Raw genomic sequence first — 20,236 nt, forward strand, 5'->3', positions numbered from 1 at the left:
GTTGGGCGAAGCATCCAACAGGGCTGTGTTTTAGCCCCTTTTCTGTTCTCACGTTCTTTATTAATGGGGTTGATCACTTTTGCATCACCGGGCACTCTACACTAGTGTCATTATATGCCGATGACAGTGTTTTGTTATCTAGGAACCCGGTTGGTTTGCAGAAACTGATGAGCGCTTAGGGGGAGATTATGGCATCTCAAAAAATGGTGATTAATAAATCCAAAATCCTTACTATGATTAGTGAGCACAAACCAACAAAATGTAATTTTTTTTATTGATAATACCGTAATCACCAGAGTTAATCCCTTCCATTACCTGGGTGTCCTATCCTATTTACGAGTAAAATTAAAAGAAATTCCCATGGAATTTTCAGTTTTTCTACTAAACTGGTTAGTCGACCCATTAAAGAGATGGTAGAGATACATATGGGCAGAGGAGTGGCTACTGCCCCCTATGAGCTCAGCCTCTAGGGCCATGTTTCCTGGAACCCCTGCAAGTTGAGGAACATAGTTTTTTAAAAATGTTTACTCTGTTTACCGGCCTCTGCTGCCATCCTGATTGCCCATCTGGATTTTGGTTTACAGTATTTGGAGGATCTGATTTTGGTAAGACCTTTATTATTATGTTTTTTCATAAGGTCTAAAGTGTAAACCCGGTTTTACTAAATCAATTAATTTAGACTGTTTAAAATTGCATAATTTCTCTTGTAATCCCTGACTAGCTTACATACATTCTTCTTTTAGCGCTATTTTTACATTGTCAGTGTGGACTGATCCCCTTCAAGTGTTAGTGACTCTTATGGATAATGAGGCAAAGTATTTTGCAGGAACACTCTTGGAGGAGCAGCAGGCCTGGGCAACAGAGAATTCTTTAATTCCAGTCAATCAGACTGGTTTCGCTATATCAGTTGGAACAACCACAAATATCCTAACCATGGCAATGCTAATGGACAAGGCAGAATCAACGAAAATGTCCATTCATCTCTGCTTTATAGATTACATGGCTCCCTTTGAACATATAAATCGGGACATCTTATGGTCCAAATTGAGCAACTGGGGGATACTGAGGTTCCGTGGTTTTCGGGACCGGACTCCATTTTGTTTGCGTTGCTCGAGACGCCATTTTATGTTGCCCTCACGTAGGCCTTGGAAGTAAACGAACAAACAAAGTTGCATGGGCTTCGTTGTCCATGTACATATTAACTTGCCCTTTCTGACTTGTGAGTGAACTGCAGGATGCTGACCTCTTCACCTGAAACTGACCCTGCACGAAGCCAATTTCCCTTGGTTTGATTCTTGTCTGAGATTGCCAATCAATGTTCAGGACCTCGTTAACTTTTAGTTTCCTTGCACATATCTTATCCTAATCAGCATCTGAATTGTTTCTTTCCTTACGACTTTTCATTACATGGGTAGTGCTTTCAATTATGTGTTTGTCCGGCTTGTGGAAATTGAATTTGGGACATTCCTAATAATTAACTTTTGAGTTGGGTTACTGTAAATTGGGTTTTTGTTAATGTGATACTCAGTTAGAAAATGTGTCCTATTGGTCAGAATTTTGCGCAGTGGGTGTACATGTATAATGAGAATATTGTGTATAAATACTGATGTCTTGCTCTATGAAAATTGAACACTTTCTTGAGTTGTACACCGTGTTGTGTTGCTGAGATTACTGTTACTAGCTGCAGCTAAAAAATTTGATCTCTGACGCCACCTAGAAGTATTCCGTGTCTCTGTTTGCCAAGACAGGAGAACCCAAAGACTTTGGGCGTGTCCCTGGCGCCGCTGGGTTCTAAAACCCGGTTCTTCAGTTGGCGCCCCACTTGGGGCGACTTCAGCGGTACCGGTCCAAGCCCGAGGATCGTGAGGAGCCACGTGAGGAAATTCTGGAGGAAGGCCGCCACTTCATTGACCCCTGCATGTCGACGTGGACCGAAGGTCTTTTCTGCGAGGCTTCCCGCTTTCCAACGGTTACGAAGGACTGCTGCCCTGACTGTCGCCCTGTCTTGGACCCTTGATTGATCCTTTGTAGAGCGAGACGATAGACGGTCTTCTGGTGGCGTGACAGATATTTGGTTAAGTATAAGTGGGTCGCTCCCCCGACTTTGTTTTGGTTCTTGGTTTTGTTTGATTTGATTTTTGCAAAAATCGAAGCCGAGGGGCTCGTATATTTACGAGTGTATCGATAGTTGATAACCCCTTGAAGTTTGAAGCTATATTAGTGAGCTATAAGATGCCTGGTCTTAGCAAAATTAGGAAATGGTTTAGTTGTGGTTGTAACAGGGATTCCCGATTGGAGGATTCGTATCCGATACCTTCTGTTTTTACACTTATAAAGCGCCTGGCTGCACAAACTGTGTGTCCCCGCGCTAACTGCTTATAGATCAACCCATAAGGTGGAAGCCAGAAAAAAAAGAAAGAGAGTCATATCAGCTAACTATTTAGGAAAGAGGAGCGTTTTGAGTTTTGCCCTAAAAATTCTTTCGGACGGTTCCAACCGTAATTGAAGGGGGAGATCATTCCAGTGCTTAGCAGCTAGAAATCGGAAGGATTTACCTCCCATTTTAGCTTTTTTAATGCGGGGGATTTTAAATTGCATTGCACCAGATGACCTTAGAGCTCTCATCGGTCGGTGTATAGTCAGGAGACTTCCTAGGTACAGGGGGCCTTTGTTATGGGCTATCCTGTGGGCATAGCAGAGATTTTTGAATATAATTCTTTCCTTGATAGGAAGCCAGTGCAGTTTGGTTAGGGCAGATTTAATAGAAGTTTTTCTCGAGAGACCTAACACCAGACGAGCCGCCGTATTTTGAATGCATTGGAGCTGGTGAAGGCCTTTGAGATTGAGACCTATTAAGAGGGCATTTCCATAGTCCAAATGTGGCGTTATTAAGGCGTGAACTCCGACTTATGAGCTCTATTCAAAACACGGAGTGGGTCCTATTACTTATAATGAAGTATGGGTCCGCTATACTAAAAAGGATGGAGTCTTACGATGGCCCCAACATGGTAGTTTCGAATTAAATATTTTAGATAATCTGGAAGTTGCGCTATTTAAGAAGAAAGCCCGGCCGGCAATGTTTGACTCTTTCCGCCTTTGGCGAAAGGAAGCCAAACAGCGAGAAATTTAGCAAGCAAAGAGAGATAGGAAATATAAGAATATGTCAGTACTACAAGCTGCTAGGCAGTTTAAGATAGATGAGGAAGATCGAGTGTGTGAAGTTTTAGATAGACAGCATTGCATGGCCATAGATAAATGTTATCCGGCCTTGCCGTCTTCTCCTCCAAAAGTGACTGAAGACCCTGAAAAAGATCCTTTGATGTCTGATTTACTGAGATTGCCACCCCCTTATGTGCAGGGTGCTACTGCGCCTCCATTACCCCCGGTTGTTCCACCCTTTGTTGTTCAATCTCCTGCTGTTGTTCAGCCACCCGGTGCTCCACAGATGGTTTTGCTTCCTACTGCGCAACCCGCTCTAGGGTCGCAAGCTTTGCTTCCAGCTTTGCCTCAAACTCCTTTGCCTTCTGCTTCTGCATCTCAGACTCCTACTGCTCTTGTTCCTATTTTGTCTCAAGATTTTAACTCTCCTGTTTTTACGCCTACTTCTTCTCCTTCTGCTCGAAAACGAATGAAAGAAACTGTCGTTAATCTGTTGTCTCCATTGTTTGGGCCACTGAGTATGACCCCTGTTTCGGAACGTAAGCAGAGTCGTAGTCAGCTTCCTAGTTCCGAAGAGCGAGCAGTGTTGGATTTGTTGGCTCGTAGATGGATTTTAAATGCTTCCAGGTATAATTTGCCAGCAGTTATGGATGTTTTCGTTCAGTGGGAGCCGCCTAAGCAAAGGTATGTTTTTGATGTGATGTGTGCTTTTCTGCGGCAGGAATGGGAAGATAATGAGTTGGGTCCGATTCCGCAGGAAGTGCTTGATGTTCAGTCAGAATTTGCTAAAGGGACGATAGTGGAATCTGATGTTACTGATGCTGTAGAGACTATACTTGCCTTCAGAACTAGACTCCCATCTCAGCCATTGTATGAACCTGACACTTCTGTTAGGAGGAAAGTGAAGCAGTATCCTATGAGAGAAGTTCCCCCTGTATGGAGAGAGGCAGTTGCTGCTAATGTTAATTTGGGTATTCAGGCTGCAGAAGCCCATTTTCAGCGAGTACGGGTACATGTTCCATGGAAGAGAGCGGAGGTCTTAGCTCTTAAGCAGACCTTACCTGACCCCCGTAAGAATCCTGCTGGTTATTACAAGGAGTTGTCCCAGACAGTTGAAGCGTGTATTATGAATTTAGCTGACATAGACATGTTAATGGGTAATGTAGTTCCTCAACCTTTGTGGGCGAAGATTCGTCATGAGAATCATGCGGCAGAATTAGGAGATACGTGGGCTAATATTGTTGCTGCAGATGGTCGGCAAGTAGGTGGTGCCAAACCTGAGCCCTTAGTTGCAGAATTACCTGGTAGGATTATTAATCTAATGAAAACTATGATGCCTGCTTTACGAGTGAATTGGGACAAGTTAGCAGCATACAAACAAAAGAAAGACGAGAGTGTGTCTGATTTCTTCACTAGGTTTGAAGAAACGTTTATCGATCATAGTGGTCAGGACATGAACACGGAAGGTGGTCAAAGGTTGTTCGTGGACAAATGTGTCTTTAATTTGCTTCCCGAACTTTCTAATAAGTTAAAGGACTCTGAGAGTTCATGGGCTGTTTCTTCGTCATCCCAGATATTGGCTACTGCACAATATTATGAGAATAGGGATAAAGATGAGAAGGATAAAGCAGAGAAGAAAACTAAAGAATGAAAGACGAAAGTTCTTTTGCAGCAAGCTTATCCGCCTCGTCAGAATCAGCCTCAGCAACCTCCACAGTGACAGAGATTGTTACAGAAGCCTGAGCCTTATGCTCCGCGATTCTTTCCTGGTCCTAATCAGTGTGCTTATTGCAGAGTGGAAGGTCATTTTAAGAATAGTTGCCCGGCTTTGTTACAGCGTGCGAATGGCGTATCTGGTCAGAGAGGTCGTGGTGGTTTCCAGCAAGCTCCTAGGGGTAGGGGACGTGGTGTGTTACCCCAGAATGAGCGTTCCTCTTCCCTTCAGAATTCTGCCAATTATTTTGACAGACAGAATGTTCCGAGTGGTCAGTCTGCACAGTACTATGTTGATGATTATTATGTCGATACTGAGAGTGCTGGTTATAATGATAGTTAGGACAGCCATGGGCAAAGAGAGGGAGTAGTGTCAGTTCCAGTAGATCAGAGTGGACCTCATGTTTAAGTGACTACATCAGGTTTGACAGAACCTTTTCTTTTGGATACTGGTGCGACGAAGAGTTTTATTATGCACTCTAAACTTCCTGGTGCACCTTTGTCTGGCTTGACCAATGTTTCTGTAGGATTTTCAGGCGCCCCAGTTTGTAACCCGATTTCTAATCCTTTGCCCCTTACTATTGGCCCTTATGAATTGGAAGCTCCTCTTATTTTATTTTTTTTTATTATTTTTTTTTTTGGGAACCTTTATTGTTATAGCACGGGGATACAAACATGGGCCTACAACAAGTCCGGCCGGCCGCTATTCAAATCGATTAAAAGTAATGTAATATAAAAACATACAGCGGTCCGGAGTTCAAAAACTGAGTAGCATCCAGGAGATATCATACAATTAAAGTACCATGCGAATAAGGATCTGAGACGGTTCATTTTGTAATAACGAAAAATAAAATGAGAATCAATGTCGCAGAATCACACACACCCCAAATACAGCTAACTAAAGCAAAGGATCTTACGCCAGTGATGTACATAGATGAAAAAGATGGGGGAAGGGGGCATATGAGTCAGGATAGATGCAATAAACACCAAGCAATCACGGCGAACTAGCCCCACCCCTCAAGGCGAAACACAATATGGGAGACATGGAAGACGACGACATCGAAAAAGGAAAAGGGCAAAGGGCCATAGAAACAAAGATAGAACAAAATACCAAACCCATCCCCCAACCCTCAACCCTGCACCCCTGCAAAAGGCTATGGCCTTCCCCCCCAGCAGCGTGCCTGTCGCCCTAAATAAGAGACCCAAAATACAGAGAAGAAAAAGAGAAAAGGAAGAGAAAAAATACAGGAGAAGGGCCCTCGATCCGGTCATCCGGCCCCTCCCACCTCCGCGTGCAAAAATCGTATAAACAGTAATGGTAAAAGAAGTACAGGCAGCAGCAATCACGTACAACGCAATCAATGACATCCCCGCTAAGCGCACCTCAAAGCACCATCAACCAGCCATGAGTCCCTCAATGTTCCAATCGAATTCACCCCTGGCCTCGTTTGTCAACAGTACCAACGTTGAACCATCCCGCAAACGGGATACAAAGTAGCACAAAGGGTCCGATTACACCGGGAAGATCAAGCAGTGTCGCTGCTCCATAGGACACCAGCCACCGAGATTTCGCCGATAATGCATGGCGGAAGTCTGATTGGAACAATGTCAACACCGCCAACAGTCTCGAGTCCGAACACAGTCCCGCCAGATATGGAAAGGGAGACACACGATGCGGGAAGCGCCGAAACCCCGACGGGGCCGCCCAAGCCCTGTATCGATACTGTTCCTCCACTTGCCGATCAGAGAAAGGCCCCGGTGAGACAATCACATGCGCCACAGGTGCATCCACAGTAAGCTCATGAACCAAATCTATCCACGGCTCTAAGAACGTAGACTCATCCGGGGAATACGTCGATGAAGCAGAGGCAGACACATCGGCGCCTCCTTGAGAGCAATCCATGCCGTTACAAGATGGCGGGACAACAATGGCGGCCATCCTTTGTCCCAAATCTCGGGCCTCCCGGATCTGGGCTGTCCGCAGGGTTGTTAATGCAGCCAGTATATGTTTGGGCGTGGGCGGTTTCTCACATAGCCAGACCCCGGGATTCTCTTGTGCACCGGTTTCTCTGCCCGGGTGAGGGGTGCACGGGAAAGTATCATCCGCCATTTCAGCCGTCACGTTCTCTTCCCCCTCCACCGCACCGCAGGAGCGGGCCCGACCCCCGGGATCAGCAGGATTCACAGCGGGATCTCAATAGTCAGGGCAGGCAGCAGAAAGGAGAGTCACCAAAAGGCTAAACAAGCTCCCTGCTGCCCGGGAGGCACCCACCGGCTCCCAGGGAGGGCTGTTAACATAGCCGGGCATCACACCGAAGGGGAACTGGGCATCATGGACTCTCTCCGTCCCAGCTATTTCTCATCTCCCGCAGGGCAACCCACTATTGGGAGTGGGTTGGTATCACCTCTTCCGGCTCGCAGATCTCAGGTTTTCTCCGACCGGCTTCCCATCGCAACCAGAGGCCGCTGGCATTGCAAGCACGGCCGGACACTCCCCTCACTCGAGATCCCGGCCTCAGCACCTCGAAGGCCGCCAAAGAGACGGAGACAGTTCTTCGGGTCTACTGCGCGGAGGAGCCTCAAAAGCAGATGGTAAGTGAATGCTTCCCTTCACCTACTTAAATTAGCAAATACTGCTCAGATTTATCGCCAGGATATACGTGCCATCTTGGCTCCTCCTCTTGAGCTCCTCTTATTTTGATGACTGGTTGTAATGAGAATCTATTGGGTTTGGACTTGCTGAAAAGATTGTATGCGACATTACATTGTTCTCCTTCGGGAGTACATCTTACCCTAGGTAAGAAAGTGATTTCTCCGAAGTATGTGTCTAAAGATTGTCTTCCACTGGAATTGAGTTCTCTTCCTGATACACTTTGGGCTACAGGTCCTAATGATGTTGGTCTTTTGCAGATTATGTTGTCACCCTCAAATCGAATGCTAGGCTACCCCGTATTCCCCAATATAAAATCTCTAGCGATGGTGAGAGAGCTCTTCTAGCGATTGTCTATGATTTGTTTGAGAAGGGTGTGGTTGAAGAAACGAGAGGTAATGTGTGTAACAGTCCTGTTTTGCCTGTCCTTAAGCGTACTGATGCTTCTCAGCCACCTGTGTACCGGTTTGTGATCGACCTTCGAGAGGTAAACAAGATTGTGGTGCCACAGTTTCCTGTTGTCCCGGATATCACTGCTTTGTTGACTCTGATTCCTGCTTCGGCAGCCTGGTTTTCTGTTATCAACTTGAAGAATACTTTCTTCAGTATTCCTATTGCTGAGGAGAGTAGAGATATTTTTGGCTTCTCTTTAGGAGGACGAAGCTTCCGGTTTAAGAGAGCTCCCCAAGGGAAATATTGCGAAAGTCCCTCCATCTATAGTCATGCGTTGAAAACTCAGCTTGATAGCTTTGTGTTGCCAACTGGTGCTACTCTTATCCAGTACGTTGATGATTTGTTGATTACTGCTGATGACGAAAAGATTTGTAAAGAGGCTACTCTTTCTCTGTTGCAGTATTTGTCTGACCTTTATCATAAAATGTCACCTTCCAAGTTACAGTATTGCCGCCAAGAGGTAACCTACTTAGGTCATCTCTTGTCGAAAGAGGGAAGAAGGTTGACCCCAGAACGAATTCAAATGATTGCGCAAATGAGTGTGCCATCCACAGAGAGAGAAGTGCGTGCTTTCTTAGGTATCACCTCGTATTGTAGACGATGGATCCCTAATTTTTCCCTGCTTGCGAAACCTCTGTTGGCGCTGACTCTTAAAGATACTCCGCATACTCTCCCTTGGTCTGATGAGTGTCAGAAAAGTTTTTCTGAATTACGTGATGCATTGTGTTCGGCTCTGGTATTGAGTACTCCTGACTACAGTAAGCCTTTCAAGTTGTATGTTCACGAGAGAGAAGGTTGTGCATTGTCAGTTTTGACTCAACAGTTTGGAGACAAGCAATGCCCATGTGCGTATTTTTCAGCTACGTTAGACCCAGTTGCTAAGGCGTTACCGAGCTGTTTGAGAGCTACAGCGGCAGCGGCTGTTTCTATCCGACAGTCTGCTGGTTTGGTATTGGATAATACGTTGATTGTGATGGTCCCACATGCAGTGGATACCTTATTGAACAGGACCAAGACACAGCACCTTACTAGTGCACGTCTCTCAGGTTATGAGTTGACTCTTTTGGCTAGCCATGTTCACATTAAAAGATGTAATGTATTGAATCCAGCTACGTTGTTGCCGATTTCTGTAGAGTCAGATGCTCAAGAACAGCATGATTGTTTTCTTCGTACAGAGGATGAAACGAAAGCTAGAGTTGATCTGAAAGATACTCCTCTTGAGAATGTTGATGGTACCCTATGGGTAGATGGTTCGTGTTTTAAGCTTCCGAATGGTGAAACGACTGCAGCATATGCCGTCACAACTTTACATACAGTTGTTGAGACAGCACGCATAGCACAGAATTCTGCGCAAGCAGCAGAGTTGATTGCCTTGACACAAGCGTGTGTATTGTCAGAGGGAAAGCGAGTGAATGTTTATACTGATAGCCAGTATGCGTTTGGTGTTGCCCATAGTTTTGGATGTTTGTGGAGAGAAAGAGGATTCCTTACTTCCCATGGCACAAAAATTCAGCATGGGCAGTTAGTGAATGAACTTTTGGAATCCCTTACTCTCCCAAAGCAGATTGCAATTGTGAAGTGTAGTGCGCATAAGAAAGTTGTGGATGATGTAGGTCGAGGGAATGCGTTTGCGGATGAAGTTGCGAAGGAAACGGCGAGAGACATGATGAGCCGTATGTATGTGGCAGGTCCTGCAAGATGGGTTGTGGAAAGTGGAATGTGTGAAGACACAATAGAAAGTGTGAAGATGATTCAGGCTGAAGCTACAGAGAAAGAAGTGAGTATGTGGAGAGAGAGTACGGGTATGTTGGATTTGACAGGTTGTTGGGTTGAGTTGTCAGAACACCAGCGATGGTTGTTGCCAGATGCGTACGTGCTCCCAGTGGTTACTATGGCTCATGGAATGGCTCACATTAGTTCGAAGGGAATATGCAAGTTGTTGGCTCCAGTATGGCAGATGCTGGAATTCCAAAATGTGCTGAGAATGTTGTGAAGCATTGTATGATTCGTCTGAAGTATAATCCTGGCAAGGGAACTCCAACTCCAGCTGGTCATTTTGCTTCTCCGACGTATCCATTTGAAGTGATACAGCTAGATTACATTCACATGGAGAGATGCAATAATCTGAAGTATGTCCTTGTGGTTGTTTGCGCCTTTTCCAGACGGATAGAGGCCTACCCTCTAAAGGATAATACTGCCTTGTCTACAGCCAAGGTTTTGCTCAAAGAGTATTTCCCTAGATTTGGTTTGCCGAGAATTGTATGGTCGGACAATGGGAGTGAATTTGTGGGCCGAGTCATGAAGAAAGTGTGTGCGGGATTGGGTATCAATCAGAAGTTCCACGCAGCGAATCACCCCCAGTCTGCTGGACTTGTTGAATGTTACAATGGTACCTTGAAGCTGAAATTAGCTACGGTACAAGCTAGCTCTGGTCTTACATGGCCGGATGCCTTGCTGTTGGCTCTTTTGTCAACAAGGAGACAGTGCATTCTCGTGTGGGACTTAGCCCATACGAAATAGTTTTTGGTCATCCAGCGAATGTTTGGGGTGTGCCTCGTCCTAAAAAATACAGTGACCTTGAATACCCTATGTTGGTGGATTACTTACATGACTTGACTGCTAAATTACGTGTTCTCCACCAACAGGTCTATGACAGTTTGCCGACAGCTACTACAGATCCAGGCTACGCGATACGACCTGGGGATTCAGTTCTCATCAAGAATTTTCAGCGGTCCAAGAATTTGGAGCCAAGATGGACTGGTCCCTATTTGGTATTGCTGGTCACTAGAACTGCTGTTAGAGTAGCTGGTAAAAAGAATTGGGTGCATGCCACCCATGCTAAGAAAGTTCCTTTGCCTTTACCATATGATCAGTGGGTGAGGGATGGTATAGCTGACACAGATTGTGAGAAAGTCCCTATATTCGTGTCTTTTAGTGATGCTCATTTGACATGGACTCAGTCGGAACGCGAGGATGATGATGTTCTGCAAGCTGCTGTGCCTCCGTCTCTGAGACTGGACACGACAAATCCGGAACTCCTCTTTAAGTACCAAACTGTGCCTGGCAAAGAGCGCTACAATCTGAGATCGAAAAAGGACGTTTGAAATGGACAAATAAATCTAAAAAATTTTATGTAGTGAATTACACCTTGTCAGATCAAGAGATTTTTTTTACTTTTTCTTTTTCGAGTCACCATCCGGACTCAGCTGCAGGGTCATGGTATAAGTTCTTAAGGGGTGAGCCACGTATTGACACAAGGTCTGTGGTTTAGGGTCGTTAGTACGATCTTGACGCACACTTAAGTGAAGAAGGAAAATTGCCGTGAGCAGCACGTTAGAGGATGGAGTATTTTGAGTCCGACAAGGATGTTAAAAGAGTTGATTTCAGAGTGCAAATGTGTATATTGGTTCGTAGCAAATGTTTTTTAATAATGTGTTTTCTTATACTTTTGAACATTACGTTGGTTTGTGTGGGTTGGATTTTCTATGCATCACAACAGACACTTGCATCTACCTCCCAACCTACTCTTTCTTTTCCTACTGTTTCCCCACATGAGTTTCATACGTTGCCTGAACATGAACAGACACGAAGATTAGAATTTGTGAACAATTCGTTTATACAGATGTTACATCAGCATCAGCTAGTTGTAAATACCACGAATTGTTGGGTGTGTGGTCTTATGCCACATACAACTGATAAGGGAATGCCATATTTGGTTTTGCCTTTTTCGCCTAATGGGTCAGTATGGGCACTCCAGTCAATGTTTATCTATGTGAATGAAGCATCTCCTGTACGTTCCGTCAAAGATAGTGCGAATAATAATGAATAGTAGATATGGTCAGAGATATTGATGCATATAATGCTATCCCTAAAGATGAGGTACGAGCATATATTGGTTGGAACAAGACTGAATATAGCATTAGTTTGACTGAGAAGGAGAGACGAAAAAGGTCTCCCCCGATTTGGATTGTACCCCACCGAGGTCATTTTTGTCTGCAAGGTAATGGTCAGAATCCGAGAGCTCAGCTTGGTAAGAGTGTGTGTGCTCACACCTATGTCTATACGTCCCAGAAATCTACACCGTTCGTGCCAGCTAAAGGCACATATTTTGTTTGTTATGATAGAGCATATACATGGTTGCCTTCTGACTTTTCAGGCACATGTTATGTGGCATTTTTGCTTCCCCCTACATACACAGCTGTTTTCAATTACCATAAGACAAGATATGGTAGAGGTGTTATCGATGCGAAAGACACTGCCGCACAAGAAGTTGGAGACTTCTTTAAGGGTTTCCTGCCCTTTTGGGGTCCTATGGCTAATGGTAGGAGTATTCGTCAGCTTACGAGAGTGGTCGAGGCCACTATAAATGAGACTGCAGGTGCCCTTAGCAATATTACAGCCGAGCTTCAAGAGGATCGCATTATGACATTTTAGAACCGCTTTGCTTTAGATATTATACTTGCAGATAGAGGTGGAGTATGTAAATTGATCGGGTCTAGTTGCTGCGTTTTCATACCAGATAACGCCCCGACAGTGTACCAAGCCATCTTGAGGTTACATAAGTCCGCTGAGTCTATACATGTAGACGAAGGGAACTGGTCATTGATGGGATGGTTTTGGGAACTGCTGTCCAAATGGGGATGGAAGATTCTGATGTTCCTTGGTATGGCTTTAGCGATCCTTTTCTCGTGTTGCTTATGCATCCAGTGTGGTCCCGCCATTTGTAGTCTTTGTGCTACAATCTGTGTGAGAAGACCAGTCCCGAGAGAAGTGAAGGATAATAAGATGATGTTACAGCAACACCTTGATGACCTGATGAGAATAGATATAGACCTGGATTCAGATTGACGTGAGTTTAGGTCATTGCCTACGTAATGGCAAAAGGAGGGCTGAGGTTCCGTGGTTTTCGGGACCGGACTCCATTTTATTTGCGTTGCTCGGGACGCCATTTTATGTTGCCCTCACGTAGGCCTTGGAAGTAAACGAACGAACAAAGTTGCATGGGCTTCGTTGTCCATGTACATATTAACTTGCCCTTTCTGACTTGTGAGTGAACTGCAGGACGCTGACCTCTTCACCTGAAACTGACCCTTCACGAAGCCAATTTCCCTTGGTTTGATTCTTGTCTGAGATTGCCAATCAATGTTCAGGACCTCGTTAACTTTTAGTTTCCTTGCACATATCTTATCCTAATCAGCATCTGAATTGTTTCTTTCCTTACGACTTTTCATTACATGGGTAGTGCTTTCAATTATGGATTTGTCCGGCTCGTGGAAATTGAATTTGGGACATTCCTAATAATTAACTTTTGAGTTGGGTTACTGTAAATTGGGTTTTTGTTAATGTGATACTCAGTTAGAAAATGTGTCCTATTGGTCAGAATTTTGCGCAGTGGGTGTACATTTATAATGAGAATATTGTGTATAAATACTGATGTCTTGCTCTATGAAAATTTAACAGTTTCTTGAGTTGTACACCGTGTTGTATTGCTGAGATTACTGTTACTAGCTGCAGCTAATAAATTTGATCTCTGACGCCACCTAGAAGTATTCCGTGTCTCTGTTTGCCAAGACAGGAGAACCCAAAGACTTTGGGCGTGTCCCTGGCGCCGCTGGGTTCTAAAACCCGGTTCTTCAATACCAAAGTCTCTGTTAGACTTGTTTATCAGCCTTCACATGGACACATGGGTCTAGATAAAGTTGGGTGCTGGGTCGCTTCTGTCAAGATGCATACTAACCAACAAAGGGCTCAAACAGGGCTGTGTCTTAGCCCCCACATTATCCAACTTGTTTTTAGCAGACCTCGTCTGTAAATAGCTGTAACTCTCATGCTCCCAAGTTAGGGGGCTTATCACTACCGTGTCTCATCTATGCGGACGGTATAGTACGAATCAGCCATACACAAGTAGGCTTGCAACATTTTGTCAACGTTACACAGGGCTATTCTGAAGCAAATGAACTGACAGAAAGTCTTGAGAAAACGAGGACAATGACGATCAGCAAAAATAGGAAAAAATCAGCTACCTGGTTTTGGGGCAGTCCTCATATTGAGGATATGTCAGTATATAAATATCTACGAGTAAAAATCGATAAAGGCGGCCACTTCGCAGTACAGAAAACCAGTATTAGAAGGAAAGGCCTTGCCTTAACAATCTCTCTTAAAACACTAAACAGTAAACTAGCTGGTCCGTCGCTCCTGCCTCTGGCTCAAGTAATACGAGCCAAACTTCTGCCAACAATTGCTTATGGCAGTGAAGTACAGAGAGGAAGAGATACAAAAACGATTGATAACACAGTCATTGCTGCATACAGGATTATTTTTAGTTTGCCCTAACAAACTTCAGCAGCACAAATCAGGCTAGGGTTTGGTGTTCAGAAACAGTTCTTGGCAAGACAGGGGGCGTACATAACTACCTGGGACAAAGTGCCGAAATCCACCCAAGGAACTCTAAATGAATATCTATGGAACGAGTTAGTGCAAGACTCAGCTTCACCAGCTGTTAAAATACCTCAAAAGCAGTCTGGCGAATACCGGCTTAAACCAACTCTGGGATACACCTACAAGCCACTCGACGCTTAAAAAACTGGTCAGGAAGACAGTTAAACATCTCTTGTGGGTCGAGGACAAGACATCCCTCTCGAAGAGGACAAGGCATCCCTCTCGAAAAGGTCACGAAGCTGGATGACCCTGAACAAGTATTCCATACCATCACCACAGAACTACCTCGATTTGGGCTATGCTAAAACTACTAAAATGAAGTTTTTTAAGTACAGACCGGGCTTGTTACCCTGTATTCAGCATTGGCTAAAGGATAAGGCGGGCTCCTCCTGCTGTCTAAGCAGCTTAGTGCCAGAGGATCTGCTGCACTTGTTTTGTTCCTGTAATGAACTTTTGGAAGAGCGAAAGCGTCTGTTAAAATGCCATTTTAATGAGCGTGGGTTACGCTCACAAAGACATGCAGTTCTCGCCTGCTTTGAACCTAATGGCCCACAGCTGAACTGTAGCCTGGTGAAGTTCATAAGGGTGGAGGGTAATTTTTTAACATTGAACACAGAATTGTTTTTTAAATCTTGATGTTTTGTACTGCAATGGTTTTTATTAACTATGCAAATAAATGTACTCACTAAGAAGTCTATTAAAGATACAGTTTTTCAGTACAGAACGGAATATCGTATGGGTATCAAGGAGAAGACATTGACGATGGCCTTTGTTTGTCCCTTACCCTTGAGTAGGGTTGTCAAAACTATTTATCCTGTGTTACTAACACTAACACCATTTTGTTTCGACTAGGTTCATACTTAGTACTGTACACCATCTGGCTGATTTCCCTACCATGAAATCCTGCCCGCAGTTTCAATCCCATGCCATGTGATGATATGAATAAACAAAGCACGCTGCACTGTATGTTGTTCTGCAACCTACAGTCTCATTACAGGCTCTACTATCTTAAACCAATGTTTGTTGAGCAGAATATTAAAACTCACAAAGCTGCCTTGAAGTTTTTGCTTGCACTTAATCATCTACTGTGTTCTAATGTTGCTCTTTTTATCTTGAAATCCCTGAATCTGAGGAAAAGTGTCATGTATTCGATATCCTTTTGGATAACGGTATACTTTAACGACTGTAAGGTAAAGATGGTCTATTCATTATGTGGATTAGTTGGAATTGATTTAGCATTGTTTTATCATATGTTTTATGTACTTTTATGGCTGTTTTTATACTGCTAAATAAGGTTTTCGAACCGAACTATGGATAGGAATGTTCGATCGAAAGCAGTAACTCACCATCGTAAACCAGCATGACAAATTCTGCACTCTACAAATACATTTGACTTTTAATATGGCACATCTTGACAGGCTTTATGAAGACAATTTAGTTTTATCCCCAGTTGATATACTAAAAAACATTTTCGTTAAATCAATAATAGAAATGAGTTAGAGCTTCCCGCGGAATAGATTTAGACATGTTAGTTTAGTTTGTTAGAGCTAACCTAACACAGAATGTACCCTTTACAGTATTAGCTCTATAAACGGGCTATTTGTTTGCTGTTATTTTCAGAGTCTGTGCAATTTACTTCAACAAGTTCTCTCCACCCCTCTCAACACCTCCTTGACTCTCAATGGCAGGGCTAGTACCAATACCAACCTTTCCTACATATTTTTGCACCATTAAGAAGATTCCTATGTGAGTATAAGGAGCACTATTTTCAATTTAGAAATTTCTTAAAATAACCCTTGAAACTCAAAAGTAAAATAGAAATAATGGGAAGATTGTTCCCAGTTAAAGTACTAGCACTTAAAAAGCCAAAAAGGCCCCAAAAATGTATATGCCTATGTATATATGGAATCATTAAAAATACAAGGCTGCATTCAAAAGTCAGTCCTGTCTCACAGAGGTGAAAGAGAATAACCTAGTGTTGTGCAGAGAGAAACCTTGCTGAACATGAGGGCTTAGGCTAAAGCAGCTTGCCCATGCACCACAGAGAAGGCCATTGATCGCAGAAGCACACATTCCTTCCGAACAGTACTACAAAGAGACTTTACTCAAAGGAGAAAGGAAATGTGTACTAAATCATACCATTATTCTCAAGTGTGTACCATAAATCTGTAATTCTGATGAAATAATGCCCTGCTTAGAAGCCGCGAAGACAATTATGTTTATATTATATTTTATTAAATGTTTTATCTTGCTGAACTCTTGTCTTGGAGAGCACTATAGATTCTCCACAAAATATATATGTAAGGAGCTGGACGCCAATATTATAGTTGGATATTTTAAAAGGCCATTAATAAGCAATCATGTCATCGTTGTGATTTTCGTTCCTGGGTTTTAGTAGAATTCTTGACAGAGGATCTCATTGCAAAATAATTGCTATGCCAAGTAATTTACAAAAATGCCATATTGTTGCAAATATAGTCTCACATTTTAGTACCAATGTGCCTCATTCAGAAAGCTGTTTGAGCATCAAAGTTTCATTGAAAAGGCAAATGTCTTTATTTACAGGGTCAAACCAACTTTCGCAACTCACACAAGTTGCTTCTGTATTTGTAAACAGATTTTCTCACACAGAGAATTCCGTGTGAATAGGTGTTCTCTTGTGGGAGAGATCCAGAACAGGTCTACCCCTAAAGTTTGTGACCGCCCACAAATTTACACATTTCAGGTTATGCACAAACACATCTACAAGCTCTTCCTTCCCTGGAAATAATTAGAGGCTTGTTCCTGTCAAGAGCAGGAGGAAAAAGCTAAAACCATCAAAATATTCTCCTTGGAGAATTAAAAGAAAAATGGTTAGAAACTGCTATGCACTTTTTCACTCGTGAAATAAACGTGTAAATTGTCACATGAATAAAAGCGTTGATGCCAATTTAGCAAAATGCTAGGGGTTGCAGAAGTGACATCACATATCTCTGAACCCCAATGGCATCAAGGGGTGTAGCGTCACATGACCTTTGACCTGATGACATCACAGGAAATGTTGTTATATGAGATTTATTCTTGATTAGATCACAGAGTGTGATATTACTGACAAACTAGAATGTGTTCAAGTTTAGCATAATAATAAAAAAAACACAAAAGACTATAAAACGGCAGTTTAGTAGCCACGTGTATGGTAAATAAGCTGTGTGTTTAATGATGGCACATCAATTACTTACGAAGGTACAGCGTTCTCATACCAGACAGTCATCATGATCCCTATCAAAACTTCAGACGCCAAATTTGAGGTCGAAATGCCCTAGGACAATCTCAAATGTCTACCTCACCCTTAATATGCCCAGTTACAGCCTCTGATGTCCTGGCACAGCCTCGTGTTCTTACAAAAAACCTTTGTTGCACAGGCACACCCAATATATTCCCATTATCAATCCATGATAGTTTCACTTGCACATGACATCTAAGTGTCCGGATATTTGCAAATCAATCATATTTTATAACTAGCAGAATGAGAAACTATCAAAACGTTCAGATAAGATTTCAAGCAATTCACCTCAATCCTGTTTTGCGTCACATAGGCGCAGACAGATAACATGCAATACACCTATCTTTTCTCTAAATATTGGCATTTTTTGAGTTCTGATTCCGAAGTTCTATGTAGCTCCACAATACGCACTTTTCTCCCAGTGACAGGATCATCAAAGAGCTCTCACAGTGCAGAGTTAACCATGACGCTAACATGCGCTCATGTTTGGTTCATGTGCATTATTCCTGTTCTCACACTTAAGGATTTTTATCTGAGTGAAACCGCAATTACCTGGCGTGTAATAATGGTGGACTCTCTGGCATCTCCTAGTTGTACCAAGTGATATGTCTAATGACCCTACACAGCTGTACCCACTAGATTTGTTGTTTAAAAACAATAAATATGTATAAATATGTTTTTTAATGCATCAATATCTTTCCAGGGTCTTCCGCTTTTCTATTTATGACCTCATTCGAGATAAGAAAGATGAGGGTTGGATTTTCCCTTTGCCATAATTAAAGACGTAGCAACTAATAATTGCTGTTAATATCCAACTTTGTTTCCTTTTCCATTGTGCCGATTGCTCAGGCCTGCATCAATTTTTGTGGCAAGTTCGACTTAATTCCAATCGCAGCTCTAATTGCCCAAAATAGCAAATATATAAGAAGTAATGTACCTTCAAAGAACACATGTTCCACGACCCACTTTAGTATTCTCTATCGGCCTGCCCATTGCTAGCCAAACTTATCAATATATATGGACAAAATATATTGATGGATTGATAATATACTTATCAATATATATTGACAATATATATGGGCAAATATTGGCATTCTTGTAGGAAAATAACCTTCACCAGGGCTACCAAAAAGGATTCTGTCCAGCCGTAGCAACTGATTCAATCAATCAATCAATCAATAGAATTTGTATAGCGCGCTACTCACCAGCAAGGGTCTCAAGGCGCTGAAGGGGGGTGGGGGGGAGGGGGTCGTACTGCTCGAACAGCCAGGTCTTGAGTTGTTTCCTGAAGGAGAGATGGTCAAGGGTCAGCCGTAGGTGAGTGGGGAGGGAGTTCCATGTCTTGGCAGCCAGGTAGGAGAAGGATCTTCCTCCGACGGTGGATTTGCGGATACGTGGGACAGAGGCGAGGGCGAGACTGGCGGATCGGAGCTGGCGGGTGGGTGTGTAGAATGTGAGGCGGCTGTTGAGGTACTTCGGGCCGGTGTCGTGGAGAGCCTTGTGTGCGTGGGTGAGGAGTCTGAACATGATCCTCTTGTTGACGGGGAGCCAGTGCAGGTCATTCAGGTGGGCAGAGATGTGGCTGTGGCGAGGGATGTCCAGGATGAGTCGTGCTGAGGCGTTCTGAATGCGCTGGAGTCTTTTCTGGAGTTTGGCTGTGGTTCCAGCGTAGAGGGTGTTCCCGTAGTCCAGACGGCTGGTGATGAGGGCCTGGGTGACCGTCTTCCTGGTTTCGGTGGGGATCCATCGGAAGATCTTTTGGAGCATGCGCAGGGTGTTGAAGCAGGATGACGAGATGGCATTGACTTGCTTGGTCATCGTGAGGGAGGAGTCCAGGATGAAGCCCAGGTTGCGTGCGTGGTCCGTTGGCTTGGGTGCGGTGCCCAGGGCAGGGGCAGCCGCGGCCCATGGAGGGAGTTCGGTGGGGCAGGGAGGCGGTGCGGGGGAGGGGCAAGGTGGACAGTGGTAAACACCGGAATATGGACAATTGCAGGTAAGTAAACATTTAAAAAAATAAAACGAATTTCGTAGCACGCGATGCATCGCATTTTGCGATGCATGGTGCGCTACGAAATTTGTTTTATTTTTTAAAATGTTTACTTACCTGCAATTGTCCATATTCCGGTGTTTGCCACCGTCTACCTTGCCCCTCCCCCGCACCGCCTCCCTGCCCCACCGAACTCCCTCCACGGGCCGCGGCTGGGCAGGGGGCCACCAGGAGTCGTCCCAGGTAGAGGGAGATGGTCCGAGGATGAGGACTTCCGTCTTGTCTGAGTTCAGTTTCAGACGGCTGATCTTCATCCATTCCGCGACGTCTTTAATTCCTTCATGGAGGTTGGCTTTGGCGGTGGCGGGGTCATTGGTGAGGGCGAGGATCAGCTGGGTGTCGTCGGCGTAGGAGATGATGTTGAGGTTGTGTTGGCGTGCGATGGCTGCGAGAGGGCTCATGTAGACGTTGAAGAGGGTGGGGCTGAGTGAGGATCCTTGCGGTACGCCGCAGATGACTTCGGTGGCCGCAGATCGGAATGGGGGGAGGCGTACTCTCTGGGTTCTTCTTTTGA

This window comes from Lissotriton helveticus, chromosome 1_1 (genome assembly GCF_964261635.1).
Source record: "Lissotriton helveticus chromosome 1_1, aLisHel1.1, whole genome shotgun sequence".
Classification (NCBI taxonomy): Eukaryota; Metazoa; Chordata; class Amphibia; order Caudata; family Salamandridae; genus Lissotriton; species Lissotriton helveticus.